This window comes from Coturnix japonica, unplaced genomic scaffold (assembly GCF_054131305.1).
Source record: "Coturnix japonica strain WE unplaced genomic scaffold, WE-NBRP24 Scf054, whole genome shotgun sequence".
NCBI lineage: Eukaryota > Metazoa > Chordata > Aves > Galliformes > Phasianidae > Coturnix > Coturnix japonica.
This window is the reverse complement of record NW_028188957.1, coordinates 32,310-45,298: the sequence shown is the minus strand read 5'-3', so window position 1 is coordinate 45,298 and position 12,989 is coordinate 32,310. Positions and strand designations below refer to the sequence as shown.

The following is a 12,989-nucleotide window of genomic DNA, read 5'->3' as shown; positions in this document are numbered from 1 at the left end:
GACCCCATAGGACCCCATAGGACCCCATAGGACCCCATAGGACCCCATGTCTGACCCCATAGGACCCCATATAACCCCATGTGTGACCCCATAGGACCCCATAGGACCCCATCTAACCCCATAGGCCCCCATAGACACGTATGAACACGCGTGTTCCCACCTGTGGCAGTAGATGTATTATTGCGTCCCCGCTGAGCGCGGCCGCCCCCATTGGGAGCAGCAGCTGCAGCAGCCGCCCATATAACCCCATGTGTGACCCCATAGGACCCCATAGGACCCCATAGGACCCCATGTCTGACCCCATAGGACCCCATAGGACCCCATAGGACCCCATAGGACCCCATGTCTGACCCCATAGGACCCCATATAACCCCATGTGTGACCCCATAGGACCCCATAGGACCCCATAGGACCCCATAGGACCCCATAGGACCCCATAGGACCCCATGTGTGACCCCATAGGACCCCATAGGACCCCATGTCTGACCCCATAGGACCCCATAGGACCCCATGTCTGACCCCATAGGACCCCATATAACCCCATGTGTGACCCCATAGGACCCCATAGGACCCCATAGGACCCCATAGGACCCCATAGGACCCCATCTAACCCCATAGGCCCCCATAGACACGTATGAACACGCGTGTTCCCACCTGTGGCAGTAGATGTATTATTGCGTCCCCGCTGAGCGCGGCCGCCCCCATTGGGAGCAGCAGCTGCAGCAGCCGCCCATATAACCCCATGTGTGACCCCATAGGACCCCATAGGACCCCATAGGACCCCATGTCTGACCCCATAGGACCCCATAGGACCCCATAGGACCCCATAGGACCCCATGTCTGACCCCATAGGACCCCATATAACCCCATGTCTGACCCCATAGGACCCCATAGGACCCCATATAACCCCATAGGACCCCATAGGACCCCATAGGACCCCATCTAACCCCATAGGCCCCCATAGACACGTATGAACACGCGTGTTCCCACCTGTGGCAGTAGATGTATTATTGCGTCCCCGCTGAGCGCGGCCGCCCCCATTGGGAGCAGCAGCTGCAGCAGCCGCCCATATAACCCCATGTGTGACCCCATAGGACCCCATAGGACCCCATAGGACCCCATGTCTGACCCCATAGGACCCCATAGGACCCCATAGGACCCCATAGGACCCCATGTCTGACCCCATAGGACCCCATATAACCCCATGTGTGACCCCATAGGACCCCATAGGACCCCATGTCTGACCCCATAGGACCCCATATAACCCCATGTCTGACCCCATAGGACCCCATAGGACCCCATAGGACCCCATAGGACCCCATAGGACCCCATCTAACCCCATAGGCCCCCATAGACACGTATGAACACGCGTGTTCCCACCTGTGGCAGTAGATGTATTATTGCGTCCCCGCTGAGCGCGGCCGCCCCCATTGGGAGCAGCAGCTGCAGCAGCCGCCCATATAACCCCATGTGTGACCCCATAGGACCCCATAGGACCCCATAGGACCCCATAGGACCCCATAGGACCCCATAGGACCCCATGTGTGACCCCATAGGACCCCATAGGACCCCATGTGTGACCCCATAGGACCCCATGTGTGACCCCATAGGACCCCATAGGACCCCATAGGACCCCATAGGACCACATAGGACCCCATAGGACCCCATGTGTGACCCCATAGGACCCCATAGGACCCCATGTCTGACCCCATAGGACCCCATAGGACCCCATGTCTGACCCCATAGGACCCCATATGACCCCATAGGACCCCATAGGACCCCATGTCTGACCCCATAGGACCCCATAGGACCCCATAGGACCCCATAGGACCCCATAGGACCCCATATAACCCCATAGGACCCCATATGACCCCATCTAACCCCATAGGCCCCCATAGACACGTATGAACACGCGTGTTCCCACCTGTGGCAGTAGATGTATTATTGCGTCCCCGCTGAGCGCGGCCGCCCCCATTGGGAGCAGCAGCTGCAGCAGCCGCTGTTGGAACCGGGGGCAGCCACGGAACAGCAGCAGCACGGCTGAGAACGGGGCCAAGAGGGAGATCAAGATGGCCGCCAGCACAGCCAGCAGGGAGCCTATAGGGGGCAAAGGTCAGGGGTCAAGGGTTGGGGGTCAGCAAAGGTCAGGGGTTAAGGGTCAAGTGTCCAATGGGGCCAATAGGGAGAGCAAGATGGCCGCCAGCACCGCCAGAAGGGAGCCTATAGGGGGCAAAGGTCAGGGGTCAAGGGTCATCCGAGGTCAGGTGTCAAGGGTCAGGGGTCAAGGGTCATCCATGTTCAGGTGTCAAGGGTCAGGGGACAAGGGTCATCCAAGGTCAGGTGTCAAGGGTCAGGGGTCAAGGAGTCAAGGGTCGGGGTCAAGGGTCAAGGGTAAAGGGTCATCCAAGGTCAGGTGTCAAGGGTCAGGGGTCAAGGAGTCAAGGGTCAGGGGTCAAGGGTCGGGGGGGTGTTGGGGGTCAAGGGTTGGGGGTCAAGGGGTCAAGGGTCAGCAGAGGTCAAGGGGTCAAAGGCAGCAAAGGTCAGGGGTCAAGAAGTCAAGAGGTCAAGGGGTCAGGGGTCAGAGGTCATACGTTGGGTGTCAGGGGTCAAGGGTCAGGGTCAAGGGTGGGTGGGGTCAAGGGTCAGCAAAGGTCAGGGAGCAAGGAATGGTGGTCAGGGGTCAAGGGGTCAAGAGGTCAAGGCTTGGGAGTCAAGGGGTCAAGGGGACAAGGGTCAAGGGTTGGGGGTCAAGGGTTGGGGGTCAAGGGGTCAAGGGGTCAAGGGGTCAAGGACTGGGGGTCAAGGGGTCAAGGGGTTGGGGGTCAAGGGTTGGGGTCAAGGGTTGGGGGTCAAGGGGTCAAGGGGTCAAGGAATGGGGGTCAGGGGTCAAGGGGTCAAGGGGTCAAGGACTGGGGGTCAAGGGTTCAAGGGGTCAAGGGTTCAAGGGGTCAAGGAATGGGGGTCAGGGGTCAAGGGGTCAAGGGGTCAAGGGGTCAAGGGGTCAAGGGGTCAAGGGGTCAAGGACTGGGGGTCAAGGGGTCAAGGGGTCAAGGGTTCAAGGGGTCAAGGAATGGGGGTCAGGGGTCAAGGGGTCAAGGGGTCAAGGGGTCAAGGGGTCAAGGGGTCAAGGGGTCAAGGACTGGGGGTCAAGGGGTCAAGGGGTCAAGGGGTCAAGGGGTCAAGGGGTCAAGGGGCCAAGGGTTGGGGGTCAGGGGGTCAAGAGGTCAAGGGTTGGGGATAAAGGGATGGGGGTCAGGGGTCAAGGGGTCAAGGGGTCAAGGACTGGGAGTCAAGGGGTCAAGGGTCAAGGGTTGGGGGTCAAGGGGTCAAGGGGTCAAGGGGTCAAGGAATGGGGGTCAGGGGTCAAGGGGTCAAGGGGTCAAGGACTTGGGGTCACGGGGTCAAGGGGTCAAGGGGTCAAGGGGTCAAGGGGTCAAGGGGTCAAGGGGTCAAGGGGTCAAGGAATGGGGGTCAGGGGTCAAGGGGTCAAGCAATGGGGGTCAATGGTTGGGGGTCAAGGGGTCAAGGGGTCAAGGGGTCAAGGGGTCAAGGGTTGGGGGTCAGGGGGTCAAGAGGTCAAGGGTTGGGGATAAAGGGATGGGGGTCAGGGGTTGGGGGTCAAGGGTCAGCAAAGGTCAGGGGTTGGGGGTCAATGGTTGGGAGTCAAGGCGTCAAAGGGTCAAGTGTCAAAGGTCAGGGGTCAAGGGGTCAAGGAATGGGGGTCAGGGTCAATGGTTGGGGGTCAAGGGGTCAAGGGGTCAAGGGGTCAAGAGGTCAAGGGTTGGAGGTCAAGGGGTCAAGGGGTCAAGGACTGGGGAGCAAGGGGTCAAGGGGTCAAGGGGTCAAGGGTAGGGGGTGGGGTCAAGGGTCAGCAAAGGTCAGGGGTTAAGGGTCAAGTGTCCGATGGGGCCAAAAGGGAAATCAAGATGGCCGCCAGCAGCGCCAGCACCGAGCCTGGAATGGGGGGAGTCAAAGGTCAACCAAGGTCAGGGATCGGGGGTCAGGGGTCAAGGGTTGGGGGTCAGGGGTCAAGGGGTCAAGGGATGGGGGTCAGGGGTCAAGGGTCGGGGGGTCAAGGGGTCAAGGGGTCAAGGGATGGGGGTCAGGGGTCAAGGGTTGGGGGGTCAAGGGGTCAAGGGGTCAAGGGGTCAAGGGGTCAAGGACTGGGGTTCAAGGGGTCAAGGGGTCAAGGGGTCAAGGAATGGGGGTCAGGGGTCAAGGGGTCAAGGGGTCAAGGGTTGGGAGTCAAGGGGTCATGGGGTCAAGGGGTCAAGGACTGGGGGTCAAGTGGTCAAGGGGTCAAGGGTCAAGGGTTGGGGTCAAGGGTTGGGGGTCAAGGGTCAAGGGTTGGGGTCAAGGGTTGGGGGTCAAGGGGTCAAGGGGTCAAGGAATGGGGGTCAGGGGTCAAGGGGTCAAGGGTCAAGGGTTGGGGTCAAGGGTTGGGGGTCAAGGGGTCAAGGGGTCAAGGAATGGGGGTCAGGGGTCAAGGGTCGGGGGGTCAAGGAATCAAGAGGTCAAGGGTTGGGGGTCAAGGAATGGGGGGGTCAGGGTTCAAGGGTTGGAGGTCAAGGGCCAGAAAAGGTCAGGGGTCAAGGGTCGGGGGTCAGAAAAGGTCGGGGGTCAGGGGTCAAGAGGTCAAGGGGTCAGTGGTTGGGGGTCAATAGTTGGGGGTCAAGGGGTCAGCGGTTGGGTGACAGGGGTCAAGGGGTCAAGGGTTGAGGGTCAGGGGTCAAGGATTGGAGGTCAAGGGGTCAAGGGGTCAATGGTTGGGGGTCAGGGGTCAAAGGTCGGGGGGTCAAGGGGTCAGGGGTCAAGGGATGGGGGTCAGGGGTCAAGGGGTCAAGGGGTCAAGGACTGGGGGTCAAGGGGTCAAGGGGTCAAGGGGTCAAGGGTTGGAGGTCAAGGGGTCAAGGGGTCAAGGGTTGGGGGTCAGGGGGTCAAGAGGTCAAGGGTTGGGGATAAAGGGATGGGGGTCAGGGGTTGGGGGTCAAGGGTCAGCAAAGGTCAGGGGTTGGGGGTCAATGGTTGGGAGTCAAGGCGTCAAAGGGTCAAGTGTCAAAGGTCAGGGGTCAAGGGGTCAAGGAATGGGGGTCAGGGTCAATGGTTGGGGGTCAAGGGATCAAGGGGTCAAGGACTGGGGGTCAAGGGGTCAAGGGGTCAAGGGGTCAAGAGGTCAATGGTTGGAGGTCAAGGGGTCAAGGGGTCAAGGGGTCAAGGACTGGGGAGCAAGGGGTCAAGGGGTCAAGGGGTCAAGGGGTCAAGGAATGGGGGTCAGGGGGTCAAGGGGTCAAGGGGTCAAGGAATGGGGGTCAGGGGGTCAAGAGGTCAAAGGTTGGGAGTCAAGGGGTCAAGGGGTCAAGGGTCAAGGGTTGGGGGTCAATGGTTGGGGGTCAAGGGGTCAAGGGGTCAAGGAATGGGGGTCAGGGGTCAAGGGGTCAAGGGGTCAAGGGGTGAAGGACTGGGGGTCAAGGGGTCAAGGGGTCAAGAGGTCAAGGGGTCAAGGGGTCAAGGGGTCAAGGACTGGGGAGCAAGGGGTCAAGGGGTCAAGGGGTCAAGGGTAGGGGGTGGGGTCAAAGGTCAACCAAGGTCAGGGATCGGGGGTCAGGGGTCAAGGGTTGGGGGTCAGGGGTCAAAGGGTCAAGGAATGGGGGTCAGGGGTCAAGGGTCGGGGGGTCAAGGGGTCAAGGGGTCAAGGGATGGGGGTCAGGGGTCAAAGGGTCAAGGATTGGAGGTCAAGGGGTCAGGGGTCAAGGGTTGGGGGTCAAGGGTCAAGGAGGTTAGGGGGTCAAGGGTCAAGAGTTGGGGGTCAAGGGTCAGCAGAGGTCGGGGGTCAAGAGCCAGGGGTCAGGGGTCAAGGGTTGGGGGCCATGATTGGGTGACAGGGGTCAGAGGTCATGGGTCAGAGGTCACCGGTTGGATGTTTGGGGTCAACGGTAAGAGGTCACGGGTCGGGTGTCGGGGGTCAGGGGTCAAGGGTTCGAAAAGGTCAGAGGTCAAGGGTCAGGGGTCAAAGGTTCAAGGTCGAGGATTCAGGGGACAAGGGTTGGGGTCAAGGGTCAAGGGTTAGCAAAGGTCAGGGGTCAAGGGATGGGGGTCAGGGGTCAAGGGTCAGGGGTCAAGGGTTGGGTGTTGGGGGTCAGGGGTCGGGGTCAAGGGTCAGCAAAGGTCAAGGGCCAAGGGGCTTTGGTCCCATAGAACCCCCCTGACCCCATAGGACCCCATATAACCCATATAACCCCATATAACCACATATAACCCCATATAACCCCATAGAACCCCATATATCCCATATAACCCCATATAACCCCATATAACCCCATATATCCCATATAACCCCATATAACCCCATATAACCCCATAGAACCCCATAGAACCCCATATATCCCATATAACCCCATATAACCCCATATAACCCCATATAACCCCATATAACCCCATATAACCCCATATAACCCCATATAACCCATATAACCCCATATAACCACATATAACCCCATATAACCCCATATAACCCCATATATCCCATATAACCCCATATAACCCCATATAACCCCATAGAACCCCATATATCCCCATATAACCCCATATAACCCCATATAACCCCATATAACCCCATATAACCCCATATAACCCCATATAACCCCATAGAACCCCATATATCCCATATAACCCCATATAACCCCATATAACCCCATAGAACCCCATAGAACCCCATATATCCCATATAACCCCATATAACCCCATATAACCCCATATAACCCCATATAACCCCATATAACCCCATATAACCCCATATAACCCATATAACCCCATATAACCCCATATAACCCCATATAACCCCATATAACCCCATATATCCCATATAACCCCATATAACCCCATATAACCCCATAGAACCCCATATATCCCATATAACCCCATATAACCCCATATAACCCCATAGAACCCCATATATCCCATATAACCCCATATAACCCCATATAACCCCATAGAACCCCATAGAACCCCATATATCCCATATAACCCCATATAACCCCATATAACCCCATAGAACCCCATAGAACCCCATATATCCCATATAACCCCATATAACCCCATATAACCCCATAGAACCCCATAGAACCCCATATATCCCATATAACCCCATATAACCCCATATAACCCCATATAACCCCATAGAACCCCATATAACCCCATATAACCCCATATAACCCCATATAACCCCATATATCCCATATAACCCCATATAACCCCATATAACCCCATATAACCCCATATAACCCCATATAACCCCATATAACCCCATATAACCCCATAGATCCCATATAACCCCATATAACCCCATATAACCCCATATAACCCCATATAACCCCATATAACCCATATAACCCCATAGAACCCCATATAACCCCATATAACCCCATATAACCCCATATAACCCCATATAACCCCATAGATCCCATATAACCCCATATTACCCCATATAACCCCATATAACCCCATATAACCCCATATAACCCCATATAACCCCATATAACCCATATAACCCCATAGAACCCCATATAACCCCATATAACCCCATATAACCCCATATAACCCATATAACCCCATAGAACCCCATAGATCCCATATAACCCCATATAACCCCATATAACCCCATATAACCCCATATAACCCCATATAACCCCATATAACCCCATATAACCCCATAGATCCCATATAACCCCATATAACCCCATATAACCCCATATAACCCCATATAACCCCATATAACCCCATAGATCCCATATAACCCCATATTACCCCATATAACCCCATATAACCCCATATAACCCCATATAACCCCATATAACCCCATATAACCCCATAGATCCCATATAACCCCATATAACCCCATATAACCCCATATAACCCATATAACCCCATAGAACCCCATATAACCCCATATAACCCCATATAACCCCATATAACCCCATATAACCCCATATAACTCCATAGATCCCATATAACCCCATATAACCCCATATAACCCCATATAACCCCATAGATCCCATATAACCCCATATAACCCCATATAACCCCATATAACCCCATATAACCCCATATAACCCCATATACCCCCATATACCCCCATATAACCCCATATAACCCCATATAACCCCATATAACCCCATATAACACCATATAACCCCATATAACCCCATATAACCCCATATAACCCCATATAACCCCATATAACACCATATAACCCCATATAACCCCATATAACCCAATATAACCCCATATGCCCCCCCCCCCGACCCCATAAGTGACCCTATAACGTGACTCACGGTGCATCACACTCAGCTCCGGTCCCGTATCCGTCCCATTGATGGTTCCATTGGAGACCCCATAACTGACCCCATAGCAAGAGCCCTATATGGGTTATATGGGGTTATATGGGGTTATATGGGGTTATATGGGGTTATATGGGGTTATATGGGTTCTATGGGGTTATATGGGGTTATATGGGGTTCTATGGGGTTATATGGGGTTATATGGGGTTATATGGGGTTATATGGGGGTATATGGGGTTATATGGGGTTATATGGGATATATGGGGTTATATGGGGTTATATGGGGGTATATGGGGTTCTATGGGGTTATATGGGTTCTATGGGGTTATATGGGGTTATATGGGGTTCTATGGGGTTATATGGGGTTGTATAGGGGGATATAGGGTCAAGGGGGGGGTATATGGGGGGATATGGGGTTATATGGGGTTATTATATGGAGATATAGGGTTATATAGGGGATATGAGGTTATATGGGGGGATATGGGGTTATATGGGGTTATATGGGGGGATATGGGGTTATATGGGGTTATATGGGGTGTTATGGGGTTATATGGGGTTATATGGGGTTATATGGGGTTATATGGGATCTATGGGGTTATATGGGGTTATATGGGGTTATATGGGGTTATATGGGGTTATATGGTGGTATATGGGGTTATATGGGGGTCTATGGGGGATATGGGGTTATATGGGGTCTATGGGGTTATATGGGGTTATATGGGGTTATATGGGGTTATATGGGGTTATATGGGGTTATATGGGGTTATATGGGTTTTATGGGGGGATATGGGGTTATATGGGGTTATATGGGGTTATATGGGGTTATATGGGGTTCTATGGGATATATGGGGTTATATGGGGGGATATGGGGTCATATGGGGTTATATGGGGTGGGATATGGGGATATATGGGATCTTAGGGGGTTATATGGGGTGTTATATGGGGGCATAGGGGGTTATATGGGATCTAAGGGGGTTATATGGGGTCAGAGGGGTTTATATGGGGTTGGGGAGGGTTATATGGGGTCTGAGGGGCCCCCCCTGCCCCATAGATGCCCCCACTCACCCCATAGATCACAGCTGTGGGGCTGGTGTCTCTTATGGGGTCGGTGACATTTGTGGGGTCGAAGTCAGCCTGGGGTTCAATGGGGTTATGGGGTTATGAGGTTATGGGGTTAGTTATGGGGTTATAGGGTTAGTTATGGGGTTATGGGGTTATGGGGTTATGGGGTTATGGGGTTTGGGGTTATGGGGTTATGGGGTTATAGGGTTAGTTATGGGGTTATGGGGTTATGAGGTTATGGGGTTATGGGGTTATGGGGCACAGTTATGGGGTTATGGGGTTTGGGGTTATGGGGTTAGTTATGGGGTTATGGGGTTATGGGGTTATGGGGTTAGTTATGGGGTTATGGGGTTATGGGGTTATGGGGTTATGGGGTATGGGGTTATGGGGTTATGGGGTTATGGGGTTATGGGATGTTATGGGGTATGGGGTTATGGGGTTATGGGGTTATGGGGTATGGGGTATGGGGTTATGGGGTTATGGGGTTATGGGGTTATGGTGTTATGGGGTTATGGGGTTATGGGGTTATGGGGTTATGGGGTATGGGGTTATGGGGTTATGGGGTTATGGTGTTATGGGGTTATGGGGTTATGGGGTTATGGGGTTATGGGGTATGGGGTTATGGGGTTATGGGGTTATGGGGTTATGGGATGCTATGGGGTTATGGGATGTTATGGGGTATGGGGTATGGGGTTATGGGGTATGGGGTTATGGGGTATGGGGTTATGGGGTTATGGGGTTATGGGGTTATGGGGTTATGGGGTAGGGGGTTATGGGGTTATGGTGCCATAGGGACACATAAGGTGATGTAGGAACACATAGGGTGCCATAGAGACCCATAGAGACCCATAGAGACCCATAGAGACCCATAGGGTCCCATAGGGACCCATAGAGACCCATAGGGACCCATAGAGACCCATAGAGACCCATAGAGACCCATAGGGTCCCATAGCGACACATAGGGACCCATAGAGACCCATAGGGACCCATAGAGACCCATAGGGAACCATAGGGTGCCATTAGGACCCCATATATAACCCCATATCACCCCATATCACCCCATATATCACCCCATATATCACCCCATATCACCCCATATATCACCCCATATAATCCCATATATCACCCCATATATCACCCCATATATCACCCCATATAACCCCATATAACCCCATATACCCCCATATAACCCCATATAACCCCATATAACCCCATATAACCCCATATACCCCCAAATAACCCCATATAACCCCATATAACCCCATATAACCCATATAACCCCATATAACCCCATATAACCCCATATAACCCCATATACCCCCAAATAACCCCATATAACCCCATATAACCCCATATAACCCCATATAACCCCATATAACCCCATATAACCCCATATAACCCCATATAACCCCATATTACCCCATATAATCCCATATAACCCCATATAACCCCATATAACCCCATATAACCCCATATAACCCCATATAACCCATATAACCCCATATAACCCATATAACCCCATACAATCCCATATAACCCCATATATCACCCCATAGATCACCCCATATACCCACCATGTTGGTTCCGGTCCATTCCGCCATATTGGATCCATGGGGTCCCGACGTCCTGGGTGCCCCCATCCCCCATTGGGGGCTCAGCACCAACAGCAGCACCCACAGCACCTGCATGGCTGCAATGGGGCCATATAGGGATCTATGGGGTGTCAATGGGGCCCTATAGCACCCAATGGGGCCCTATGGGGATCTATGGGGCCCTATAGCACCCAATGGGGCCCTATGGGGGATCTATGGGGCTGCAATGGGGCCATATAGGGGATCTATGGGGTGTCAATGGGGCCCTATAGCACCCAATCGGGCCCTATGGGGATCTATGGGGCCCTATAGCACTCAATGGGGCCCTATAGCACCCAATCGGGCCCTATGGGGATCTATGGGGCCCCAATGGGGATATAGCACCCAATGGGGCACTATGGGGGATCTATGGGGCCATGATGGGGCCCTATAGCACCCAATGGGGCCCTATAGCACCCAATGGGGCCATATGGGGGATCTATGGGGTCTCAGTTGGGCCCTATGGGGGATATATGGGGCCTCAATGGGGGATCTATAGGGCCTTAATGGCACCCTAAAGCACCCAATGGGGCCCTATGGGGGATCTATGGGGTCTCAATGGGGCCCTATGGGGGATCTATGGGGCTGCAATGGGGCCATATAGGGGATATATGGGGTGTCAATGGGGCCATATAGCACCCAATGGGGCCCGATGTGGGATCTATGGGGTCCTATAGCACCCAATGGGGCCCTATGGGGTATCAATGGGGCCCTATAGCATCCAATGGGGCCCTATGGGGGATCTATGGGGCCCTATAGCACCCAATCGGGCCCTATGGGGATCTATGGGGCCCTATAGCACTCAATGGGGCCCTATAGCACCCTATGGGGATCTATGGGGCCTCAATGGAGCCCTATGGGGGATCTATGGGGTTCTATAGCACCCTATAGCACCCAATGGGGTTCTATGGGGGATCTATGGGGCTCTATGGCACCCAGTGGGGCCCTATGGGGGATCTATGGGGCCATAATGGGGCCCTATAGCACCCAATGGGGCCCTATAGCACCCAATGGGGCCATATGGGGATCTATGGGGCCCTATGGGGGATCTATGGGGCCATAATGGGGCCCTATAGCACCCAATGGGGCCATATGGGGGATCTATGGGGTCTCAGTGGGGCCTCAATGGGGGATCTATGGGGCCTCAATGGGGGATATATGGGGCCTCAATGGGGGATCTATAGGGCCTTAATGGCACCCTAAAGCACCCAATGGGGCCCTATGGGGGATCTATGGGGTGTCAATGGGGCCCTATAGCACCCAATGGGGCCCGATGGGGATCTATGGGGCCACAATGGGGCCATATGGCACCCTATGGGGCCTTAGCACCCAATGAGGCTCTATAGCACCCAATGGGGCCCTATGGGGGATCTATGGGGCCCTATGGCACCCAGTGTTGCTCTATAGCACCCAATGGGGCCCTATGGGGGATCTATGGGGCCATAATGGGGCCCTATAGCACCCAATGGGGCCCTATAGCACCCAATGGGGCCATATGGGGGATCTATGGGGTCTCAGTTGGGCCCTATGGGGGATATATGGGGCCTCAGTGGGGGATCTATAGGGCCTTAATGGCACCCTAAAGCACCCAATGGGGCCCTATGGGGGATCTATGGGGTCTCAATGGGGCCCTATGGGGGATCTATGGGGCTGCAATGGGGCCATATAGGGGATATATGGGGTGTCAATGGGGCCCTATAGCACCCAATGGGGTCCTATGGGGATCTATGGGGCCCTATAGCACCCAATGGGGCCCTATGGGGATCTATGGGGCCCTATAGCACCCAATGGGGCCCTATGGGGATCTATGGGGCCCTATAGCACCCAATGGGGCCCTATGGGGGATCTATGGGGCTGCAATGGGGCCATATAGGGGATATATGGGGTGTCAATGGGGTCCTATAGCACCCAATGGGGCCCGATGTGGGATCTATGGGGTCCTATAGCACCCAATGGGGCC

General features: G+C 54.2%; 1 long non-coding RNA gene across 1 annotated transcript; it reads right to left on the bottom strand.

Annotated features, from left to right (window-relative positions):
• Positions 1-1,930: 1,930 nt before the first annotated feature.
• Positions 1,931-11,095, bottom strand: LOC146752011 (uncharacterized). Its single transcript, XR_014941023.1, has 4 exons — positions 10,973-11,095; positions 9,402-9,470; positions 8,331-8,415; positions 1,931-2,097 (listed from the first exon to the last, which is right to left on the bottom strand). It is a non-coding gene; the product is annotated as an uncharacterized LOC146752011 (long non-coding RNA).
• Between the last annotated feature and the right edge of the window lie 1,894 nt (positions 11,096-12,989).